Genomic DNA, 24,538 nt, shown 5'->3' with positions numbered 1-24,538 from the left:
GGTCGATGTCCGCCATGGAAGGCTGCCCGTCCGGATCTTAAACATTGGGGAAAGGGAAGTACACTTGCCCTGGTACGCTACACTAGCCAAATTGTATACTGTTGAACACAATGCTGTCAGGGCCATGGAACCCTTGCCTCCATCTCCCCAGGCGGAGGGTAATGGTTCCCAGAAACCCAAGGAGGACTGGTGCCAGAAACTCCACGTGGGTGCTGACTCCACTCCCTTGCACCAAAATCAAGGAGTCTACCGGGTGGTTCAAGAGTACGAGAGAATCTTTAGTAAGCACCCGCTAGACTTCGGCAGAGTGAAAGGGGTAGAACACCACATCCCCACGGGGAGCCACCCACCAATAAAAGAAAGATACAGACCTGTACCACCCTGCACACTACCAGAACGCAAAGGGCATGCTGAGAGAAATGAAGGAAGCCGGGGTCATTAGAGACAGTTGTAGCCCCTGGGCAGCCCCCTTGGTTCGGGTAAAAAAGAAAGACTGTACTATGAGAATGTGCGTGGACTATAGAGAAGTCAATCGTATCACCCATAAAGACGCATACCCGTTGCCTAGAATAGAGGAGTCTTTGGTCGCACTAAAATCAGCTAATTTCTTCTCTACTTTGGACCTTACTAGTGGGTACTGGCAGGTTCCTGTGGCAGAGGCTGATAAGGAGAAGACCGCCTTCACCACCCCGATGGGATTAAGTGAATTCAACTATATGCCGTTCGGGCTCTGCAACTCACCCGGGACCTTCCAGAGGCTGATGGAATGCTGTCTAGGGCACCGAAACTTTGAGACGGTCCTACTTTACCTGGACGACGTGATTGTCTATTCGAAGACTTACGAGGACCATCTAAAGCACCTGGCCGTGGTGTTCGAGGCCCTGGCAGGCTTTGGCATGAAAGTGAAACCCTCCAAGTGCCATCTGTTAAAGCCGAAGGTACAGTACCTGGGACACGTGGTGAGTGTAGAAGTAGTAGCCCCCGACCCTGACAAAATCACGGCAATAAAGAACTGGCCAAGCCCCTCTAACATAAAAGAAGTGAGGCAGTTCCTCGGGTTGGTAGGCTACTACCGAAGGTTCATCCCCAGGTTCACCAAGATGGCAGCCCCTATGCAGGACCTCCTTATAGGACAATCTAAGACCAGAAGCCAAAAGCCACCCTTCAAGTGAGACAAGCCGGAAGAGGAGTCCTTCCGCCAGCTGAAGATGGCCCTCACGGGGGATGAGATCCTGGCCTACCCTGATTATGGCCAGCCTTTTATCCTCCACACAGACTCCAGTAATGTGGGGCTGGGAGCCGTACTGTCACAGAACCAACAGGGCAGAGAAAGGGTGATCGCGTACGCCAGCCGGAAGCTGAGGCCCACCGAGAGAAACCCGGAGAATTACAAATCCTTTAAGCTGGAGTCCTTGGCAGTGGTGTGGGCCGTAACAGAACGTTTCAAGCATTACCTGGCCTCTGTGAAGTTCACTGTGTACACGGACAACAATCCGTAGACACATCTGGACAATGCGAGACTTGGTGCCCTAGAGCAGCGGTGGATGGCCCAGCTAGCAAACTATGACTTCACCATCAAGTACCGGGCAGGCCGAGCCAATGCAGATGCCCTATCGAGAATGCCCCACTTGCCTGATGAGGGAGAAGATCCAGACGAGTTGGAGGAAATAGAGCTCCCTGCATTCCACCGGTACGGGGCCACTCAGTACTCCCACCGTGTAAGAGACAAAGACTTGACCACTGTCATGTTCAATCCCTTACCTCACCACGGCTGGGCTGAAACGCAAGATAGTGACCCTGCAATTCGCCTGGTGAAAGATCTGTTGACCCAGGCAGATGCTAGCCCTGGCTCGGACGCTCCAGAGGAAGCCAAGCAGTTATGGAAGGAGAAAAGCAGGCTATTCCTTTACGAAGGTAAGCTGTGCAGAAGGCTTGTCAACCACCGGACGCACGAGCTGACCTGGCAGGTAGTGGTCCCGAGACGAGATGCAGCAATGGTCCTGGAGGCCTACCATGACAGAGCGGGACACTTCGGGTGGAAGAAACTGGAGTTCCTACTGAGAGAGCGGTTCTACTGGGTCGGAATGAGATGGGCCATAGAGAAGTGGTGCAGGGACTGCGGCCCATGTAACCTCAGAAGGAAGGACGGTACCAGCCAGAAGACGCCCTTGATGCCCATCATCACCAGGCAGCCTCTTGAGCTGGTAGCTCTGGACCATGTGAAACTGGCTCCAAGCCGGTCGGGCTACGTCTATGCCCTGACAATAGTGGACCACTATTCCCGGTTCCTGGTGGTGGTTCCTGTTAAAGACTTGACAGCCCAAACAGCGGCCAGAGCCTTCCAACAACACTTCTGACGTCCACACGGGTATCCGGAACAGGTCTTGACAGATCAAGGTCCAGGGTTTGAGGCTGAAATCTTCCAGGAGTTCTGCAACCTCTACGGCTGTAAGAAGATTCGGACAACGTCTTACCACCCACAAACCAACGGGCTATGTGAGAAAATGAATAATATCGTCATTGATCTCCTCAAAACGTTGCCCCTGGAAGAACGCAGCCTGTGGCCGGAGAAGCTGCCAGACCTGATAGACTTATACAACCATATCCCGGTGAATGCTACAAATTGCACCCCGGCTTACCTGATGAGGGCAAGACCAGGTAAGCTGCCGATAGACCTGGAGATGGGAGTCCTGACCCCCGAGGACACCTCCCCAGACGCGGACTGGGATACGGAACGGCAGCTACAGTACAAGAAGGTACAGGAGAGTGTGGCGAGGAGTCTGGCTCAAGCGAGAGAAAAGCAAGAGAGGCTCTTCAACCAACACGCCCCCGCTGGTCCCCTGGAACCTGGTGAGCAGGTCCTGAAGCGGAAGAGAAGGCTTCACAAGCTAGATGACCAGTGGGAGAGCGACCCGTACACAGTACTGCAGTCCAACCACAACAACCCGAAGGTATGTGTTATTACCAAGGATGGAGGAGAAACCACTAGCACCGTCTCCAGAGACCACCTAAAAAGGTGCCCCAAGCAACTACAGAGTGCAGGAGAAGATCAATATGACCTTGAACCCGCAGAAGACAAGAAAGAAATGATCAGCACAGGTCTTGGAGAGTTCCCCCGGTCCTGGACTCGGATAAATGATGCAATAGTGGTACCTGTCCTACACTTCCTTCAACCAACCCAGCAGGAACCTACAGGAGAGCAGGAGGAATTAGAAGACCAAGCAGCCCTAGAGGCAGAAGAACCCATGCCAGCAGCCCAGGAGAGTCAACCCTCTGCTGACAGTGAGCCTGCCATACCTGCGGTAATCCAAAGGACTCGCAGATAGCTGTCTGCACTGCCTGTAAACCCAGCTAGTAGCTGTACCCTGAATGCTAGTGGGGAAAGTCAGGTTAGACCACCACCAGACAGTGGGTTACGCAGGTCAACCCGGAGCACTAGGGGGCAAATACCAGCTCGCTGGAAGATCTAAATGCTGTATATTGTAAATGTTTTATGTTTGTTGCCTGGTTGCTAATTATGTTTTTCCAGTCTTTCTAGTTCATGGACTAACAGGTTATGGACGCTGAATAACCGGAACTGTCTTGTAGATAGTTGCACTTGGTGCCCTCTTTCGAAGATGGCCACGGAAGAAAAATCTGTCCGGTGTGGCCTCCTTGTGGCCCAAAGTAGAGAGCTCAGCCTTGTCGCCACGCCCAAGGCCAGGAACTTGGGGTTTATGGAAACAGGTCCCCACACCGTGGAAAACTTCACCTTGTTGGGTGACATGGACACCCGGTCACGGAAGCGCCGTGACCTCAAGGACAAAATATACTTGTATATATGTTATGTTGTCATTTATACCCTGTATTTGTGTTTCCTGTTTAGTCCGAAGTACTAAATTTTACTAGGGGAGAATGTGTCACCCCAGGCCTGGATGCCACAAACAATAATCTGTGTCTGAGAGCAGGAGGGAGGTCCCCTGGTTAGGGACAATTAGCATACAGCACCTCCTGTCCCAGGCCAGCAGGGGGAGCTGGCTGCCCCTATAAAAGCTGGAACTGGGGGCAGGGTTAGAGAGAACTGGCAGACCTAGCTCAGGAGTGAGACTAGTCCCAGAGAAGGAGGGACAGTTCAGCTGTAGCTGAGGAGTCCGAGAAACTGCAAGCCAGGGACAGAGGCGACGAGAGCCGGTCCTGGAAGAGAACCAATCTACCGGGCATTGGGGTCCGGGGCTGTCAGGGTTACAAGCCCAGCAGCAGAGAACCAACCTGCGAGGGATTTCAGGTCCCTTGGCCTAAGAAGCCTGGAGGCTCCGCCACACAGAGGGACCAGTACATCGAGGAGCAAGCAACAGGTACCCAAGGCCCTAGTCGCATGCCATACAGGCGAGAAGTACATGGCCAGCTCAGGGACGTGGGCTATTACACCACGAAAAGGGGGATAGTCAGAAAGAGCATAGAGAGAACGGTAGGCCTACCCACTCAACCTGACCAGTGGGGCTCGCCCGAATGCTCTCAGACACCCAGGCCCATTCCTAACCGGTACTGTTGGGTCATTAATAATATCTACAATAAAGACCCTGAACTGTTTGAAGCGGACTCTGAACTCTTACTATTGCGGCCTGCACTATCACCCCCAACATCCACCTACACTGCCCTGAGGCTACACTCTTCCCGTGGGGAGTTATCCTACACCTGTGCTGCACACCAACACCAGCCTCAGCAGTCTGCCTCGCAGCGGCGGTTATCCCTGACCGCAATCCACGGGTGGCGTAGTCAGACATTCAAAACACTGATAAATAGACTGCCACCATTTGGTCTGACCACCCTGAGCCACGGGATCGGGTTGCCACTACTATCCCCATCAGCACCGTACACTAGAAGGCCCGGTTCCGTGTACCCCACGGCCCAGGGGGCGAGTCATGTGCATCAAATTATACATACACATATGGGGCAGTGGGGCTTCATACTATATACAGGTGCTTCTCACAAAATTAGAATATCATCAAAAGTTAGTTTATTTCAGTTCTTCAATGCAAAAAGTGAAACTTCTATATTATATAGAGTCATTACACACAGAGTGATCTATTATATAGAGTCATTACACAGAGGGATCTATTATATAGAGTCATTACACACAGAGGGATCTATTATATACAGTCATTACACACAGAGGGATCTATTATATAGAGTCATTACACAGAGGGATCTATTATATAGAGTCATTACACAGAGGGATCTATTATATAGAGTCATTACACACAGAGGGATCTATTATATACAGTCATTACACACAGAGGGATCTATTATATAGAGTCATTACACAGAGAGGGATCTATTATATAGAGTCATTACACAAAGAGGGATCTATTATATAGAGTCATTACACACAGAGGGATCTATTATATAGAGTCATTACACAGAGGGATCTATTATATAGACTCATTACACAGAGGGATCTATTATATAGAGTCATTACACACAGAGGGATCTATTATATAGAGTCATTACACACAGAGGGATCTATTATATAGAGTCATTACACACAGAGGGATCTATTATATAGAGTCATTACACACAGAGGGATCTATTATATAGAGTCATTACACACAGAGGGATCTATTTTAAGTGTTTATTTCTGTTAATGTTGATGGTTATGGCTTACAGCCAATGAAAACACAAACGTCATTATCTCAGTAAATTAGAATACTTCATAACAACAGCTTGAAAAATGTTTTTAAAATCCGAAAAGTTGGCCTACTGAAATGTATGTTTAGTAAATGCCCTCAATACTTGGTCGGGCTCCTTGTGCATCAATTACTGCATCAATGCGGCAATGTGGCATGGAGGGATCAGCCTGTGGCACTGCTGAGGTGTTATGGAAGCCCAGGTGGCTTTGATATCTGATTCTGTATTGTGGGGTCTGGGGTCTCATCTTCCTCTTGACAATACCCCGTAGATTCTCTATAATAGATTCTCTATGGGGTAAAGGTCAGGCGAGTTTGCTGCCAATCAAGCACAGTGATACTGTTGTGTGTAAACCAGGTATTGGTACTTTTGGCAGTGTGGACAGGGGCCAAGTCCTGCTGGAGAATGACATTTCCATCTCCAAAAAGCTTGTGGGCAGAGGGAAGCATGAAGTGCTGTAAAATGTCCTGGTAGACGGCTGCGCTGACTTTGGTCTTGATAAAACACAGTGGACCTCCACCAGCAGATGACATGGACCCCCAAACCATCACTGATTGTGGATACTTCACACTAGACCTCCAGCAGCTTGGATTGTGGCCTCTCCACTCTTCCTCCAGACTCTGGGACCTTGATTTCCAAATGAAATGCAAAATTTACTTTTCATCTGAAAACAAAACCTTGGGCCACTGAGCATCAGTCCAGGTCTTTTTCTCTTTGGCCCAGGTAAGACGCTTCTGGCATTGTCTATTGGTCATGAGGGGCTTGACACAAGCAATGCGACACTTGTAGCCCATGTCCTGGATACGTCTGTGTGTGGTGGCTCTTGAAGCAGTGACTCCAGCAGCAGTCCACTCCTTGTGAATCTCCCCCAAATTTTTGAATGGCCTTTTCTTAGCAATCCTTTCAAGGCTGCTGTTATCCCGGTTGCTTGTGCACCTTTTTCTACCACAGTTTTTCCTTCCACGTCCATTAATATGCTCGGATACAGCACTCTGTGAACAGCTGCTTCTTTAGCAATGACCTTTTGTGGCTTACCCTCCTTGAGGAGTGTGTCAATGACTGCCTTCTGGACATCTGTCAAGTCAGCAGTCTTGCCCATGATTGTGGAGCCTACTGAAACAGACTAAGGGACCTTTTTAAATGCTAGGAAGCCTTTGCAGGTGTTTCTTGTTAATTCTAATTTACTGAGATAATGACTTTTGTGTTTTCATTGGCTGTAAGCCATAATCATCAACATTAGCAGAAATAAACACTTAAAACAGATCACTCTGTTTGTAATGACTCTGTATAATATATGAGTTTCACTTTTTGGATTTAAGAACTGAAATAAATTCACTTTTTGATGATATTCTAATTTTCTGAGAAGCACCTGTATGTAGCAGTGCGGCAATTATACTATATACAGTCAGGAGTATAAGTACTTGATACACTGACAATTTCGAAAGTTTTTCCACCTACAAAGAATGAAGAGGTCTGTTTTGTTCTACTTAACTGCTGCAACTTGGACCTTTAACAGGATTTATATTTGACCTATGAGAAAGCATACTATGTGTATTTGGCAGATTAACTCAGGCATGTTTATGATAAACTGAATACCTGGATTGGAGTCCTATTTATATACAGAATATTGACTATTAATGCTGGCAGAGTAAGTCTTAGGCTATATTCACACTAGGTGTTTTTTTTCTGCAGCAAAACATAATCTTTTGGCAGGAAAGAAGTAGCGTCAAAAACGCAGGTTTTGGTGTGTTTTTTTTGCAGTGGTTCTTGGTGCATTTTTGGTGCGTTTTTTAGGATCCCAAAGTTCAGCTTTGCTTCCACCATAGACACATGAAAACAGGTCACCATTGCAAGACACATGTTCATGAAAAAGTACACATTACAAATGTAACAGGGGGGGGGGGGTGAATTGGTCTGGAATGGTTTATCTAAGACCCTGGCAGTGCATTGAATTTGTAGGACACTATTTACTTTCACATTATGGTTTGCCATTGAGTTGCTCAGGCATTGTTCATTTTCACACCTCTCTGGGCCACACGTGTTGTTCAATCTCACACCTAGCTCAACCAATGTTTACTTTGTAGGCATCACTAATTTAATTAAACTGTAATAATCCAAGCTGCTATCTCAGGTGACCAAGACAAGATGGTTTAAACTTGGGAAAATCACAAAAGTAAATGTGTGTCACATACTTGCTTTTTTCACTAAAAACGCAGCAAAATGTTCACACTAGGCTTTTTTTCAGCATTTTTTTCCACCACCCTTTTTTTTAATGGGTGAAAAACGCTGAAACAAGTGACATACTCTATTGCAAAAAGCCATGGAAAGCACAAAATACTGAGGACAAATAAGCAAGCTTTGTGCATGAGATTTCGGAAATCTCATAGACTTTGTTGGTACTGTAAAACGCAGCTGAAAATTTGCATAAAAAAGCCCGCTAAAAAAACGTCTAGTGTGAATATAGCCTTGTATAACAGTTCGCCAATGAGTTAGGATATATGACCACGATGCAGAAATGCTGCGGATTTTTCCTAAGCGTTTCTGCATCTCCCTGGGTTGTCAAGCGCTTTGCCAAGTGATTTTAGCATCACTTGGAAAAGTGCTTGACAACTTGGTCACACTATATAATTCCATGCAACCGGCATGGATTTATATAGTGTGACCAAGTTACAATGCTGCAAATGCAGCATCAATAATAAAAAAAAAGAATAATAATGGTGAAAAATAAAAAAAAAACATTATACTCATCTTCCGATGGTCCTCGATCTCCTTCTCCTGTGCGTCCGGTGTCTTCGGCGGATCACGGTGCTGTAAAAGGACCTTCCATGACGTCATTTAGTCATGTGACAGGTCACGCGACCGCCGATGTCAGCGGTCGCGTGACCTGTCACATGACTAAATGGCGTCATGGAAGGTCATTTTACCACCGCGAGCAGCCGAATAGCCAGCAGCACCGCCGGGAGCAGACAGGGTCATCAGAAGGTAAGTATATGTTTATTTTTTATTTTAATTCTATTTTAACTACAGGTACTATGGTACCCGGGTCTGGAGGAGAGTCTCTTCATCTCCAGACCCGGGTACCATCCACGCATTGAGTCGCATAATATCCACATGTGTATTTGTAGTCATTCGGATGTTATGCGTTCCAATGCAAGTCAATGGCAGCTAAATCGCAGCGACTCTGCAGAATTAAAGGACGTGCTGCGGATTTTTCCGCATTGATAATCCGCATCGGAAATCTCTGCAGCATGTGCACAGCACATGCGGATTATCATTGGGGACCATTGCAGACCTATCACCAAGCGTTTTTTAAGTGTTTCCGCGGCGGAAGTTACGCTGCAGAAACGCCTAAAAAACGCATAGTAGGCACACAGCCTTAAAAGTTCTATGGTGAAGAAAAACACGTGAGATAATAAATGCGAAATATACAATATTTCCCATAATATGACTGAGGACATCTTTAGGGTGTATTCACTGTTTTTTCTTCTGCAGCAAAAATGCTGTGTTTTACAGTACCATCTTAGTGAATGACATTTCTGAAATCTCATTCACATGCTGTTTTTTTGCATTTTTTTTTAATCTGCAGCTTGTCAAGTCTTTCAGAGGTTTTGCAGCATTTTTCACCCATTCAAATGAATGGAAAAAAAAACACAAGTAAAAACACCTGAATTTTAAGCAGCTTTTTTCCTGCCTCCTTTGATTTTTGAGGTAGAAAAAAAATACTGCCAAAATCCAACTTGTGAACACACCTTTATCCTGGTTGTGTTCTAATTGGATATAAAATAGAACGGCCATGATAACATGGGTAGTTAATTGTATGGTGTTTTCACTTTATATATTACCAGGCCGCATTCTATTTGCGCAGAGCTGCTCCGTGAAGATTCTATCACAAGATTCCGTGATGACATCACAGGTGATGGTGACATCACTGCTCACAGTCGCTATATATACAATGCACATAAGCTCACCCGTGCCTTTCTTGGCTCTATAGTGACTGATAGCACTTGCAGTTTTTCACTATGGCTGGAATTGTTTTGGACATTCCTCAAGTAAAAGCACTATTGTTGATCCTTATGATCAATCGTCCTAACAGTGTGCTTCTACCACCCGATGGCGTCCTCAGCTTCACTCACCGGCTGGTGATGGAGCTAGTAAAGGATTGCCTCACCAAACACCGACAACGTCGTCTAACGTCAGACTATCTGACGGATTTACTTCAGAACATCAGGACATTACTACACCAGGTAAGTGGCGGACACTCTGCACAGAACATCTCAATATTAACAGATAATAATGGAGGGATAGAAGCTTTTTCTTCTAATATATCGTATTTTGCAGACCATAAGACGCACCAAAAATTTTTGGGAGGTAAATAGGAAAAACATTTATTATAATAAAATGGGGGTCTGTCTTATAGTCCTGTCTTATAGTCCGAATTTTCGGTTGCTTACTGAGGGGGGTGGTGGCATTGGAGCGAGGTCACAGGAGGCAGAGTCGCTGCTGCAGGAAGTCGGCAGTAGGAGTGGGGTGCTGCTGCGGGCCCCAAGCTGGGAGGAGCGGGGTGTCCAGAAGGTGCGAGGCGGCGGGCCCTGGGCTTCAAGGAAATGTTAGCGGTAATTCAGGAGGGGAGGCCCTGCTCTGCTTATTGATTTCTCTGCAGTGGGCTTCAAGAAGTAGGCTGCTGGAGATGGCCAATACGCAGATTGAGATCTCAGCTCGTCATTGAGCCGAGATCTAAATCTGCACATGCACTGCCTCCAGCGGCCATTTGCCTGAAGCCCACCGCCAGAAAATCAATGGGCAGAGCGGGGACTCCCCTCCTAAATCACCGCTAACATTTCCTTGAAGCCCAGGGCCCGCAGCCTCGCACCTCCTGGATACCCCGCTCCTCCCAGCTCGGGGCCCGCAGCAGCGCCCCACTTCTACTGCCGGCTTCCTACAGCAGTGTCCCTACCTCCTGTGACCTCACTCCACCACAGCCACCCCCCTGGTAAGCTACATTCAGACAATTATTATTATTAATAATCTGTCTGATATGCTGGGGTGGAGAGTTCCAGAGTAGGGGGGATGCACGGGAGAAATCTTGTATGCGATTGTGGGAAGAGGAGATAAGAGGGGAGTAGAGAAGAAGATCTTGTGAGGATCGGAGGTTGCGTGCAGGTAAGTACCGGGAGACTAGGTCACAGATATATGGAGGAGACAGGTTGTGGGTGGCTTTGCATGCCAAGGTTAGGGTCTTGAACTGGAGTCTCTGGGTAATGTGGAGCCAGTGAAGGGATTGGCGGAGCGAGGGGAGAAGCCAGGGAATAGCGGGGGGACAGGTGGATTAGTCAGACAGCAGAGTTTAGGATAGATTGGAGAGGTGCGAGAGTGTTAGAAGGGAGGTCAAAAATTTTGGAAAAAAAGGCATCTTATATTTCAAAAAATACGGTAAAACACAACGAGTCCCCAAATACAGTATGTAGTCATTGCATCTGCAGACAGAGAACCGATGTCACATACAATTTCCGCCTCCATTCTGACCGCTCTCATCTCAAAATTCTCCTTTCCATTTTTCCTTCTTTATAGGCTGAAGAAAGATCTCAGACTGAAGATTTGGCTGTCTTTAAAGAACTGGCCGAAAAAGTCCTATCTATACTAGAACGCTCATTGGAACGCCCGGTAAGGATCAATATTAATAGACGTATCTTAATCCACCGTATCTGAGGAGACTTTCTGAGAAAAGGTCTGAAGATGGCGCGGGATTTGTATCGTTACAATTGGTGCATCTGTAAATGTTGGTTTAGTCCTTCATGATTTATGTATTTGGTGATTTAGTGAAATCTTCCACATAGTAATTATATATATTATATCTATCAGGAAACAACAGGAGGCGACGCCAAATATGGGCAAAATGTGACCCCGAAAATCCCTGACCCTAATAGGAGTCAGCCGGAGCTGAACAGCGATCTGATTACAGGTGAGCGATCACCCGACCTTCTACAAGGAATGTCCAGATATTACAGAGGACGGAGGATAATGTTAGATTTACTCTCTACTCTGTGTAATGGGAACCTGGCAGCACATTGTTACATATAGAAGTAGTGGTGTGACGGTATAGGCCATTGTCCCCTAATAATAATTGTTTGTAGAAATCCAATGTGCCAGTCAGGAGAAATGTAAAGTAGACACCATATACAAATCAGAATGGAAGTGCGCTGGGGGCGAGAAAGAAGAAATCCAAGTGCAGTGACACGCCCCCAGTGCACTTCCAGGCTAATTTGCAAATCTCTCCTATGTTTCAGCTCTCTTACCATCACTCGTATGTGCAGCGTGGGTGGGGGCTTCCTCATTCATGTGATGGAGGGTCCATTCTGCAGTGCTATAGCAAGTAACATGAAATAAATTAAATTTAAATTGCATTACTGCTCTAGAAAATGGGAAAAAACTAAGATACTGAGCACATAATTTGACGAATTCATGAATGCCTAGCAGCCAATGACAAGGCGATCTTTTTGTTGGAATCCTCTCCTAATGTGAATCCTCTCCTAGGCTGAAGCCTACATTTATATGGGTAGGTAGGATCCTGTTGTAATTAAAACCACCCCGGGCTGATGTGTGGAGATAGGTTCCCAGCAAAAAAGGTCGCCTTGCCTTGACTGCTGGGCATGCACCGAGCAAAAGAAGGTCGCCTTGCCGTGGCTGCTAGGCATGCACCCAGCAAAAGAAGGTCGCCTTGTCGTGACTGCTGGGCATGCACCCAGCAAAAGAAGGTCGCCTTGTCGTGACTGCTGGGCATGCACCCAGCAAAAGAAGGTCGTCTTGCCGTGACTGCTGGGCATGCACCCAGCAAAAAAAAAGGTCACCTTGCCGTGGCTACTTGGCATGCACCCAGAAAAAGAAGGTCGCCTTGCCGTGGCTGCTGGCCATGCATGAATTGGCCAAATTATGCACTAAGTATCTTCCTTTTATCCTATTTTCTACAGCAGTAATGCAATTCAAATTTAATTTATTTCATGTTTACATGCTATAGCATTACAGAGTGTAACTTTGTTAGTTATATATTTGGATGGCTACTCTTAGTATGCACCTGTTCACACCCATTTTCTTTTCGGAAGTGATGGTCAGTCTTTTGTTATTTATGAAGGGGTTCCTCCATCATTTACATTACATTTATCTATGGATTCCCCGTATATTCTCATATTTAGAATCCCCATATAACGAGTATTAATCCCATTTACAGACATCTTGTCATTTCTCCGTTATATTGCTGTATTATCTATGTAGGAATAATATCCTCTAATACATTTCATTTCTTCATCATTATTTTAGAAACAACTGAGCTGTCGAATCCTAACAATGGAATTAGTGAGATCCCGGAGATCCAAGAATCCGTAAGTATCATAGAGGGGGATGCGTGTGTGTCATCAGATCATGGGGTGTGAATGACTCGTCCAGTATTATCCCCCATACAACCATGGAACGTCTCTATTCTAAGTGTAGATGACCCTATGGTGTTAATTACATTTGAATTACAGGGAATCTGTCACCAGGTTTATGCTATTTGGTCTGAGAGAAGCATGATGCAGGGACAGAGACCCTGATTCCATGTGTTGATTACTTTACTCGGTGGAGCAGTTGTGATAAAATCACTATTTTTTTCTGCTGCAGAGCTCTGAATGCTGAGTCTTGTATAACCCCGCCCACACCATTGATTGGCAGCTTTCTGTGTACACTGTGCATAGGCAGAAAGCTGCTAATCAGTGGTGGAGGCAGGGGTACAGAGCAATAGGACTACCTGGCTAGACAGATAGTCTTCTAGTGATAATCTACTGATTTTATTGAAACAGCCACACACAGCCTAGTAAGTAACACATCACTGGAATCAGGGTCTCTGCCCCTACATCATGGTGCTTTCAGAATACATAGCAAACACCTGGTGGCAGATTACCTGTAAGTCCTCCTCTGTGTGATCTCCCACATTATCCAGAATGTTATAGTAATGTATGATGACCGTTGCAGGGCGGCTCCAGGATTTTGTGGGCCCTGGGCGAAAGAGTCTCAGTGGCCCCTTTAACACATACCACGATTCATGATGCACAGATACCGCAGATAAATATATATATATATATATATATATATATATATATATATATATATATATATATATATAGTACAAGCCCGAAGATTTCACTTCTTACATTACATGAGCGATATCTATTGTAAATTCCACAATAACTCAGAAAGCGGCGAATCCTCACAGCTCACAGTGCAGACCGGACAGTAATGTCCTCCACACAGTATAATGGCACCACATAGTTCTCTATACCGTATTATGAGCTCCATATATTGCTCCATATAGAATAATGGACCCCATAAAATGCTCCACGCAGGCTATGCCCCCATATAATGCCCCATGCAGGCTGTGACCCCACACATAATGCCCCATGCAGGCTGTGCCCCCCCCATAATGCCCCATGCAGGCTTTGACCCCCACATAATGCTCCATGCAGGCTGTGACCCCCACATAATGCCCCATGCAGGCTTTGACCCCCCACATAATGCCCCATGCAGGCTGTGCCCCCCCCCACATAATGCCCCATGCAGGATGTCCCCCTCCCACATAATGGCCCATGCAGGATGTCACCCCCCATATAATTCCCCATGCAGAATGTCCCTCCCACATAATGCCCCATGCAGGCTGTGCCCCCAAATAATGCCCCATGCAGGCTGTGCCCCCCCACATAATGGCCCATGCAGGATGTCACCCCCCATATAATTCCCCATGCAGGATGTCCCCTCCACATAATGCCCCATGCAGGATGTCCCACCCCACATAAAGCCCCATGCAGGATGTCCCCCACACATAATGCCCCATGCAGGATATCCCCCCCACATAATGCCCCATGCAGGATGTCACCCCCCATATAATTCCCCATGCAGGATGTCCCCCCCACATAATGCTCCATGCAGGATGTCCCACCCCACATAATGGCCCATACAGGATGTCACCCCCCATATAATGCCCATGAAGAATATCACCCCCCCATATAATGCCCCATGCAAGATGTCCCACCAACACATACTGCCCCATGTAGGATGTCACCTCTCACCCCATATATTGCCCCATGCAGGATGTCACCTCTCACCCCATATAATGCCCCATGCAGGATGTCACTTCTCCCCCCATATAATGCCCCATGCAGGATGTCACCCCCCATATAATGCCCCATGCAGAATGTCACCTCTCACCCCATATAAAGCCCTATGCTTGATGTCACTTCCCCCCACCCATATAATGACCCATGCAGGATGTCACTTCTCCCCCTCATATAATACCCCATGCAGGATGTCACCCCCCTATATAATGCCCCATGCAGGATGTCCCCCCCATATAATGCCTCATGTAGGATGTCACCTCTCACCCCATATAATGCCCCATGCAGGATGTCACTCCCCCCAAATAATGCCCCATGCAGGATGTCACTCCCCCCATATAATGCCCCATGCAGGATGTCACTTCTCCCCCCCATATAATACCCCACGCAGGATGTCCCTACCTCCCCCCATATAATGCCCCATGCAGGATGTCACTTCTCCCCCCATATAATGCCCCATACCTCCATACATAAAAAAAAAAAATCAAATGCTCACCTCACTGCTCACCAGCTGTGGAGAGGTAAGTATTGTGCCGGCCGTGGTCCTGGGCAAGCATGGGGGGGGGGGCAAGGCCCACTAGCTGGCGCTGGCACCACTCTCCTCTGCTCACCGGTCCCATAGCGCGCCAGGGTGCCCGACAGCAAGTGGGCCCCTCGCCTACTCAGGGCCCCGGCACTTGCCTGGGTGTGCAGGGTGCTAGCGCCAGGTCTGCCCAGCGTCCGGTTTGTATTCTCCCAACATCATATCAGTGTAAATCATCTGGGACATAATATGGGGGGAGAAGTTTTTGCATCTGTAACTTTTTTCCTGCATCTTCAATAAATCAGTATTATTTCTTATTCTTTTATAGAGCGTGATCGATTCATTGGTTCCGACGAGAAAGCCGCATATGAGCGACTATGAAACTTCCAAACTCATCAGCAGTGGAAATTTTGGGTGAGATTTCTGTTGCCATAATCCACATTTCTCAGAGTTCCCTATGACAATGCTTCTGCCCCTGCACTCTGCCATTCAGTGTTATCATAGGGAAATTATATGATCTGTAGCAAATCAAACTGTAAGGAAAGCAATTTAAATAATATAATTACATATAATATAATATATAATAATATAATATTATTACATTCGCCTGTGCTAGACCTTCATCTGTTCTTTTGCTGCCTCCTCCACTTGAGCTTTTCTGCTCTCCACTCTGATCTTTGTTTTGATGGGGGGGGCTCCATTATAAAGCTGATCAGAGAAGTTGGCTACACATGGTCACATGAAGGGTGACACCATATTGACGTCAATGACATCTACACCCTCCACCATGACCATGTGGGCCCAATCACTGGCCTCAGCAGCAGAAGAGAGCCCTGGAGCACATTCATTTTGGACCAATTTTATTTGCACTAAATTATATTTGGTCAGTTATAGCGAATCTGCCCAAAGATAATTTCGATAGATTCTCGTATCTATAATGTGACCTGGGTGATGGCTCCGGCAGAAGTGGCATTGTGGAGACCTCCCATAGGTGATCTATGTAGTGCTATTTTATGTATTTCTAGATGTGGATTTATAGTGGTGGCCAGACTTCTAGTATTAAACATATGCAAATTGTCTCTTCAGAGAGGAAGCAAACTAGAACTCCACCTATAGGAAGTAGCAATCCTAAAAGTCAATATCGACCCTTTAACAAGCCTTGTCACATGACTTAGGATAATAGCCAAAACCAAAATCTCAATTTGCAGGAACTGTGTTCTGGGGTACTGCCCCTCTTCAGTGCAAAGTGTGAGATATGGTTTGACTGGGTGAGAGGTGTCTGACCGGTATCCAAGGGGTTGACGTTTCTCCTTGCGGACATGAGGAGACTTTTAAGCCGCAATGCTCCTCTGGGAAATAGGATTGCTACTTCCTATAGGTGGCACTAGGGTGCTAGTTCTCTTCCTCTCTGAAAAGAGACAATTTGCATATTTCCCAGAAGAGCATTGCAGCTTAAAAGTCTCCTCACCTTGACATGCTTAACATGTCACTCTCCGCAAGGAGAAACGTTACCGCTTGGATCCCGGTCAGATGCCTCTCACCCAGCCAAACCATATCTCACACTTTGCACTGATGAGTGCTTGTACCCCAAAACATAGTGTCCGAAAATTGAGATTTTGGTTATGGCTATTATTCCATGTCATGTGATAAGGCTCGTTAAAGGGTCGATATTGACTTTTAGGATTATTACTTTCTATAGGTGGCACTAGAGTTCTAGTTCTCTTCCTCTCTGAAGAGACAATTTGCACATTTCCCAGAGGATCATTGAGGCTTAAAAGTCTCCTCACCTTGACAAGCTTAACATGTCACTCTCCGCAAGGAGAAATGTTACCCCTTGGATACCAGTATTAAACATATAATGATTTCTATAGATGGATTATTAATAAGGATTTATTATAACCGATGGATTCTCCTTCTCTCCAGGGCCGTCTACTTAGTGCATCATAAAGACTCACACCAGACCTTTGCTATGAAGAAAATGGCTAAGCGGAACCTAAATACTGCACAGAGATTGGAATGGGCCTTTCTGGAGAGGGACATCTTAACATTTGCTGATTGTCCATTTGTGGTCTCCATGCTCTGCTCCTTTCCAACTAGATCTCACCTGTGTATGGTCATGGAGTATGTAGGAGGTAAGACACATCTATTGTATTATATTCAGCCCATGTCGGCTTTCATCTTATCACTGCTCATATCATTAGGACATTGTTGGTTACATCCCCACAGAGCATTTACTATAGGTTATCTATTACCAAGATGCTCGTAAATTCATTGATCTTGGTGCAGGGGCGCTATGGGGCTCATCAGTCGGAGGGGGTCTGTCGACGCTCAGCAGTGGGCAGCATCCCTCCACCTGTCATCACAATTTCAGCGGTATTTGCTTCTTCAAGGAGGTGGGGCTGGTGGGGGCAAAAATACTGAGTAGGTGGCTAGTAGGGGCCAAAATACTGAAAGGGGGCCGTATGACTAGATATGGGGGGACTGTGAATGCTGAGTGGAGGTCATCATATTAAGTGGGGTGCTGTGGGGGTCCTCACTCTATATGGAGGCCCTCATTCTGTGTGGGGACATCATACTGAGTGGGGAGTTATGCGGACCATTATATCGTGTGAGGGACTGTGGGAACCATTATCCTGAGTGGGAGGGTTGCTGTGGGTGCCATCACACCGAGTAGGGGGTTGTGGCTGGCCTCCTTCTAAGTGGTGGCCTCCTTAGGAGGATTCACTGTGGGGATACCATACTCATTGAGTGTGGGTGTGGGCATTTTTGGGAGCATCATACTCTAAAATGGCCATAAAAGTTGTATTGCTAGTGAGAACACCAAGCTGCTTCAACAGGGATATAAATATATTTCTTTTTTATTTTTTAGGGTGGGGGGCAATTACAACTTTTGATATGGGGTCTTGTGATTTCTATGTGCGCCACTATCTGTGTGATCTCCCCAGGATGTTTCCGCTCACTGCTCATTATACATCATGGTTATCTGCTCGTGGTATATCATGGTTATCTTCTGTATAAACCCCTCACCGGTCGTATTTCCTTTCTTCTATAGGTGGAGACTGTGGGACCCTTCTAAGCACCAGGGGTCCTTTCTCTGTCCCCATGGCCCGCTTGTACTTTGCAGAGGCGGTACTTGCCGTGGAATACCTGCATAGTTACGGTGTGGTGCACAGAGACCTGAAGCCGGAAAAGTAAGTGCCCCCGTAGTATAATAAAGTGGGGAAAGTTGTCATTTATTATCATTCAGTCTGTGAGGCTAAAACCATCTTCTCTTTTGCAGCCTCCTGATTACATCTACTGGACATATTAAAGTTACCGATTTTGGGATTTCAAAACTTGGTCTAATGATACCGAAAACCAACACCTACAAGGAATTAGCAGTGGACATCTCCAGAGAGTTCCAGGACCGTGAGGTCAGCATCACCTACAAGAACTTAGCTTGTTATTTGCAAATCTCATCACACTATTGTCTCTTCTCTACGTTCTTCCTTTCTAGAGAACTTTTCCACTAATATTTTATCTTCTGCATTGTGTTTTAACGATGATATCTTGTCATAATAATTGTTTAATCGATTCTCATCTCTATCTTCTGTTGGTTTCCAGTTCTGTGGCACCCCATGTTACATAGCCCCAGAGATCATCCTGAAAGAAGGCTATGGAAGACCTGTTGACTGGTGGTCATTGGGGATCATCCTGTATAAATTCCTGCTGGGATGTGTACCATTTGATGCTGATTCCCTCACTGAGCTTTATAAAAGGGTTGTCATTGGTGAGTAGAATAATCCGATCATTGCGTTGATTGGTTACATTTGTTTAGTTATTTCCTTTGTTTTATGTTACAGTCCAGTAAAGGTTTTATTTTCTGTAATTTTCTATGTAACAGGAGAACTAATTTGGAATTGTGATCGCGCTCCACCCCTGGATGCTCAGAATCTCATCACTGAGCTGCTCAGAAGAAATCCTGTGCGTAGACTTGGTACAGGTAACAGATATACTAGTATTAATATTCCCTTATTAGACCAAGGACATATCGCTCATGTCCATGTAGATCAGCATTTCTCTATCAGCTCATCTACTGTATTTCTAGTTCTCCACACTAAGACTTTCAGTTTATTTCCTTCATGTCGGCTCAGTTTTGTCATTAGTTCAGATTACGATAAACTGTTCAGATATGGAGCCATCCCTGACTATGTCCGCATCACTTTTGTTTTTCTTTTTCTAGGAGGAGCATTTGAGATCAAGGTTCATCCATTCCTGAGTGACTTGGACTTTGACAACATTCTGAGCCAGGAGCTGGAGTATGTTCCTCAGCTTGTTTCAGATGCAGACACCAGCTTATTTATCAGTAAGTAGAAGGAGACGTCATCTAGACTAAGCGACTGTTTGTCTCATCTTCCCTAATATGTGATCATCTGTTCCCATTAATATTAGTGATAAATAGTGACTGTGTTATACTGACAACCTCTAATAATACTTCATTACCTATTTCTTGTAGATCATTCTGATATAAACAAACATCTTGTCTCAAAGGATGAGGAAGGCACAAGTGAGAACAATGAGAGCCTTGACTTCCAAAATTTTACGTCATCTTCTGAAAAGCTTTGTAAAGTAAGTATGTGATTAATAAATCCAAAATATGTAAAAAAAATAAAAAAAACTCTAAAAGTACAGTACAGACCAAAAGTTTGGACACACCTTCTCATTTAAAGTTTTTTTTGTATTTTCTTGACTATGGAAATTGTATATTCACACTGAAGGCATCAAAACTATGAATTAACACATGTGGAATTATATACTTAACAAAAAAGTGTGAAACAACTGAAAATATTTCTTATATTCTAGGTTTTTCAAAGTAGCCACCTTTTCCTGATGACTGCTTTGCACACTCTTGGCATTCTCTTGATGAGCTTCAAGAGGTAGTCACCGGAAATGGTCTTCCAACAATCTTGAAGGAGTTCCCAGAGATGTTTAGCACTTGTTGGCCCTTTTGCCTTCACTCTGCGGTCCAGCTCACCCCAAACCATCTTGATTGGGTTCAGGTCTGGTGACTGTGGAGGCCAGGTCGGCTGGCGTAGCACCCCATCACTCTCCCTCTTGCTCAAATAGCCCTTACACAGCCTGGAGGTGTGTTTGGAGTCATTGTCCTGTTGAAAAATAAATGATGGTCCAACTAAACGCAAACCGGATGGAATAGCAATGCTCTGTAAGATACTGTGGTAGCCATGCTGGTTCAGTATACCTTCAATTTTGAATAAATCCCCAACAGTGTCACCAGCAAAGCACCCCCACACCATCACACCTCCTCCTCCATGCTTCACGGTGGGAACAAGGCATGTAGAGTCCATCCGTTCACCTTTTCTGCGTCGCACAAAGACACTGTGGTTGGAACCAAAGATCTCAAATTTGGACTCATCAGACCAAAGCACAGATTTCCACTGGTCTAATGTCCATTCCTTGTGTTCTTTAGCCCAAACAAGTCTCTTCTGCTTGTTGCCTGTCCTTAGCAGTGGTTTCCTAGCAGCTATTTTACCATGAAGGCCTGCTGCACAAAGTCTCCTCTTAACAGTTGTTGTAGAGATGTGTCTGCTGCTAGAACTCTGTGTGGCATTGACCTGGTCTCTAGTCTGAGCTGCTGTTAACCTGCGATTTCTGAGCTGGTGACTCGGACAAACTTATCCTCAGAAACAAAGGTGACTCTTGGTCTTCTTTTCCAGGGGCGGTCCTCATATGAGCCAGTTTCTTTGTAGCACTTGATGGTTTTTGCAACTGCACTTGGGGACACTTTCAAAGTTTTCCCAATTTTTTGGACTGACTGACCTTCATTTCTTAAAGTAATGATGGCCACTCGTTTTTCTTTACTTAGCTGCTTTTTTTGCCATAATACAAATTCTAACAGTCTATTCAGTAGGACTATCAGCTGTGTATCCACCAGACTTCTGCACAACACAACTGATGGTCCCAACCCCATTTATAAGGCAAGAAATCCCACTTATTAAACCTGACAGGGCACACCTGTGAAGTGAAAACCATTTCCGGTGACTACCTCTTGAAGCTCATCAAGAGAATGCCAAGAGTGTGCAAAGCAGTCATCAAAGCAAAAGGTGGCTACTTTGAAGAACCTAGAATAAAAGACATATTTTCAGCTGTTTCACACTTTTTTGTTAAGTATATAATTCCACATGTGTTAATTCATAGTTTTGATGCCTTCAGTGTGAATGTACAATTTTCTTAGTCATGAAAATACAGAAAAATCTTAAAATGAGAAGGTGTGTCCAAACTTTTGGTCTGTACTGTACATAAAAAAAATATTTTATATCTTATTTTTATCCGTATTTAGCTCTGTACCATCGCTACCAGGATGGTGAACAATGAGGATCCCAATGCCCCTCCAGAGTATACACAAGAAACCAACACAAACATCTCAGAAATGTGAGTAGATTAGAAAGGGTCATTACTGGGAGTTCCAGGCTGATCTATGTACACAACACCAAATATAGGACATAAATAACAGAATATCAAATGCAGCATTCACCGCTTCATGGTTAACGGTCATTGTACTTTTGGCTTCAGAAAATGCAGAAGATAACAGCCCATAATTGTGGCAGGTCATGCATTTTTAGCACTGCCTACTCTGTAGGAGAGCTGAAGTATTACTTGCCAGACATTCTTGGTAGTTGTGTTCTGATCCATGGAAGGTAGTTTTGAGCAGAAAACCTTCCCCACTATGACGGTGATATGTCCTATTAGGCCTTATAGTCAGTGTTCTTATAGTGAGACAACCCATTTTATACTGTGTTTACTTACGATTTACATGTTTTTCTTCTTCAAACAGGCAGAAAGAATCTGTTCCTGTATGTAATACAGACGATGCTGTTACCATCTTGCCACCCTCGTCCCCATTGCCAGGTATGTACATGTCTACAGCACCAACAATGTGAATGTTGACTTCAAGGCTCAAATATTTCCACATGGTTTTTCTGGTCTACTATGTTATCCATGTTTCATGGATCTCAGCTATGTTGACCATGGGTTCGTACTGTATCCCTATTTCCCTAATTTTGTACAGGAGTTTTTTTTCATGTATTCTGTATATTACGTTGTATCATCTAGTAACCTAGTGAGATATAGCGACTGTGTTATACTGACACCCTCTAACAATCCTTCCTTACCTATGTCTTGTAGATCACTCTGATGAAAACAACCATCTGATCTCAGAGGATAAGGAGGGCACAAGTGAGGACGATGAGAACTTTATCTTCCGAATATTTGCATCATCATCTTCTGAGAGGCTTTCTAAAGTAAGTATGTGATCGATAAATCCAAAATATGTACAAAAAAGGATCTACAAAATTAAAAAGTATATATATTTAATAACTTATTGTTATCCACATTTAGCACTCTACCACCACTAACGGGATGGTGAACAACGAGGATCCCAAGGCCCCTCCAGAGTGTACACCAGAATCCAACACAAACATCTCAGAAATGTGAGTAGATTATGGGGTCATTACTGGGAGCTCCAGGCTGATATATGTGCACAACATCAAATATAGGACATAAATACCATAATATCAAATGCAGCATCCACCGCCCCATGGTTATGAGTCATTGTGCTTTCAGCTTTCGGAATTGTTGGAGATAACAGCCCATAATTGTGGCCGGTCATGCACTTTTAGTGCTGCCCTCACTGTAGGAGAGATGTAGTATGAAATGCCGGTCATTCTTGGTAGTTGTTTTCCTCTCAGCTCTCTATAAAAGGTAGTCTTGAGCAGAAGACCTTCCCCACTATGACAGTCATATGTCCTACTAGTCCTTATAGTCGGTGTTCTTCTAGTGAGACAACCCCTTTTATATGGAGTTTACTTGAGATTTACATGTTTTTCTTCTTCAAACAGGCAGAAAGTATCTGTTCCTGTATGTAATACAGACGATGCTGTTACCATCTTGCCACCCTCGTCCCCATTGCCAGGTATGTACATGTCTACAGCACCAGCAATGTGAATGTTGACTTCAAGGCTCAAATATTCCCACATGGTTTTATACAATACTATAGGTCTCTTATGTTATCCATATTATGACAAAGCAGATCCTATAACAAGATATTGTTATTGATTTTTTTTTTCAATTTTTCATCAGAATTTCCATCTCATGAAGAAATAAAATTGGCAATAAATCTGAGTATGGAGCAACAAAACTCAGAAAATGGAAAAAATGGGAAAAAGAGACGAGGTAAGTGTGAGAATCAACTCCATGTTGTGTGATGTCAGTGAGAATAATTCATGTGGAGTAGATGTCATCTGTCAGTGATGGGATTGTCACATGTATGATTGCTGACAATGACCCCTGACCTCTGTATGATAATATTCCTCTGCCGTCCGGCCACAGTGACTGCACAGCATTATCATGTAATATGGAGTCCCATCACTTACATTATATTTATTTCTCTTCTCATAGGTTCCATCTTCCGCCGGATCCTATCATCCTGCCGGCGTGGATTATCTAGGGCTGCTCGCGCATTTGCATGCTGTCACTGTTGCCCTAAAACCATCTAAAAGACGGGACACCTAAGCATCCAGCGCCCTGAAGTCCAGCAGATCCACCATCACTGCTGGAGCTGTATAGAAGGACCTTCACCATCTACCTGTGGCCTTCTGACTGGTCAACCTGGACAAGTTTCAGTAACGCCTCTGTCATCGGGCTCCGCGGTATTCATACTGCTCGTCTGTCTTGTCATTTACTGATCACCTGGTATCTGACCTCGGCTATCTTCCTGACTTTGATTTAGTCTATTGATAATGTTCACGATTTTATTCATCCCATTATTAATTAAAAAAAAGTAAAATCTGTTACTGTTGCTCTGATTCCTTTTTGTCTTGAATTCACAAATACTTGTAACTCACTAATTGCTCTTCTTCTCACTAAATGTATTTCTCATTATCCTTAATGCAGCAGTCAGTCTCATATATCTGTCCAGCAGTTACACTGGTGCCTCCACCCTGTACCAGTCATTGCACTCATCCACAAACCTCTCCACACTGCTGCACAGTCCTGCATCTCTACCATATCTACACTCCAATGAGCTAAGATTAACATCCTCCATAATCAGGACCTCCCACTCTCATGTCCAAGACATTTTCTCTGCTGCACCAGCTCTCAGGAGTGCACTACTGCAGGCAATCAGGTTCATTCCCACTATCAGAGATTTTAAGTG

The sequence above is a fragment of the Phyllobates terribilis genome, unplaced genomic scaffold (genome assembly GCF_046119375.1).
Source record: "Phyllobates terribilis strain yellow unplaced genomic scaffold, ASM4611937v1 Scaffold_153__1_contigs__length_4458050, whole genome shotgun sequence".
Lineage (NCBI taxonomy): Eukaryota > Metazoa > Chordata > Amphibia > Anura > Dendrobatidae > Phyllobates > Phyllobates terribilis.
Note: the sequence above shows the minus strand (reverse complement) of the source record.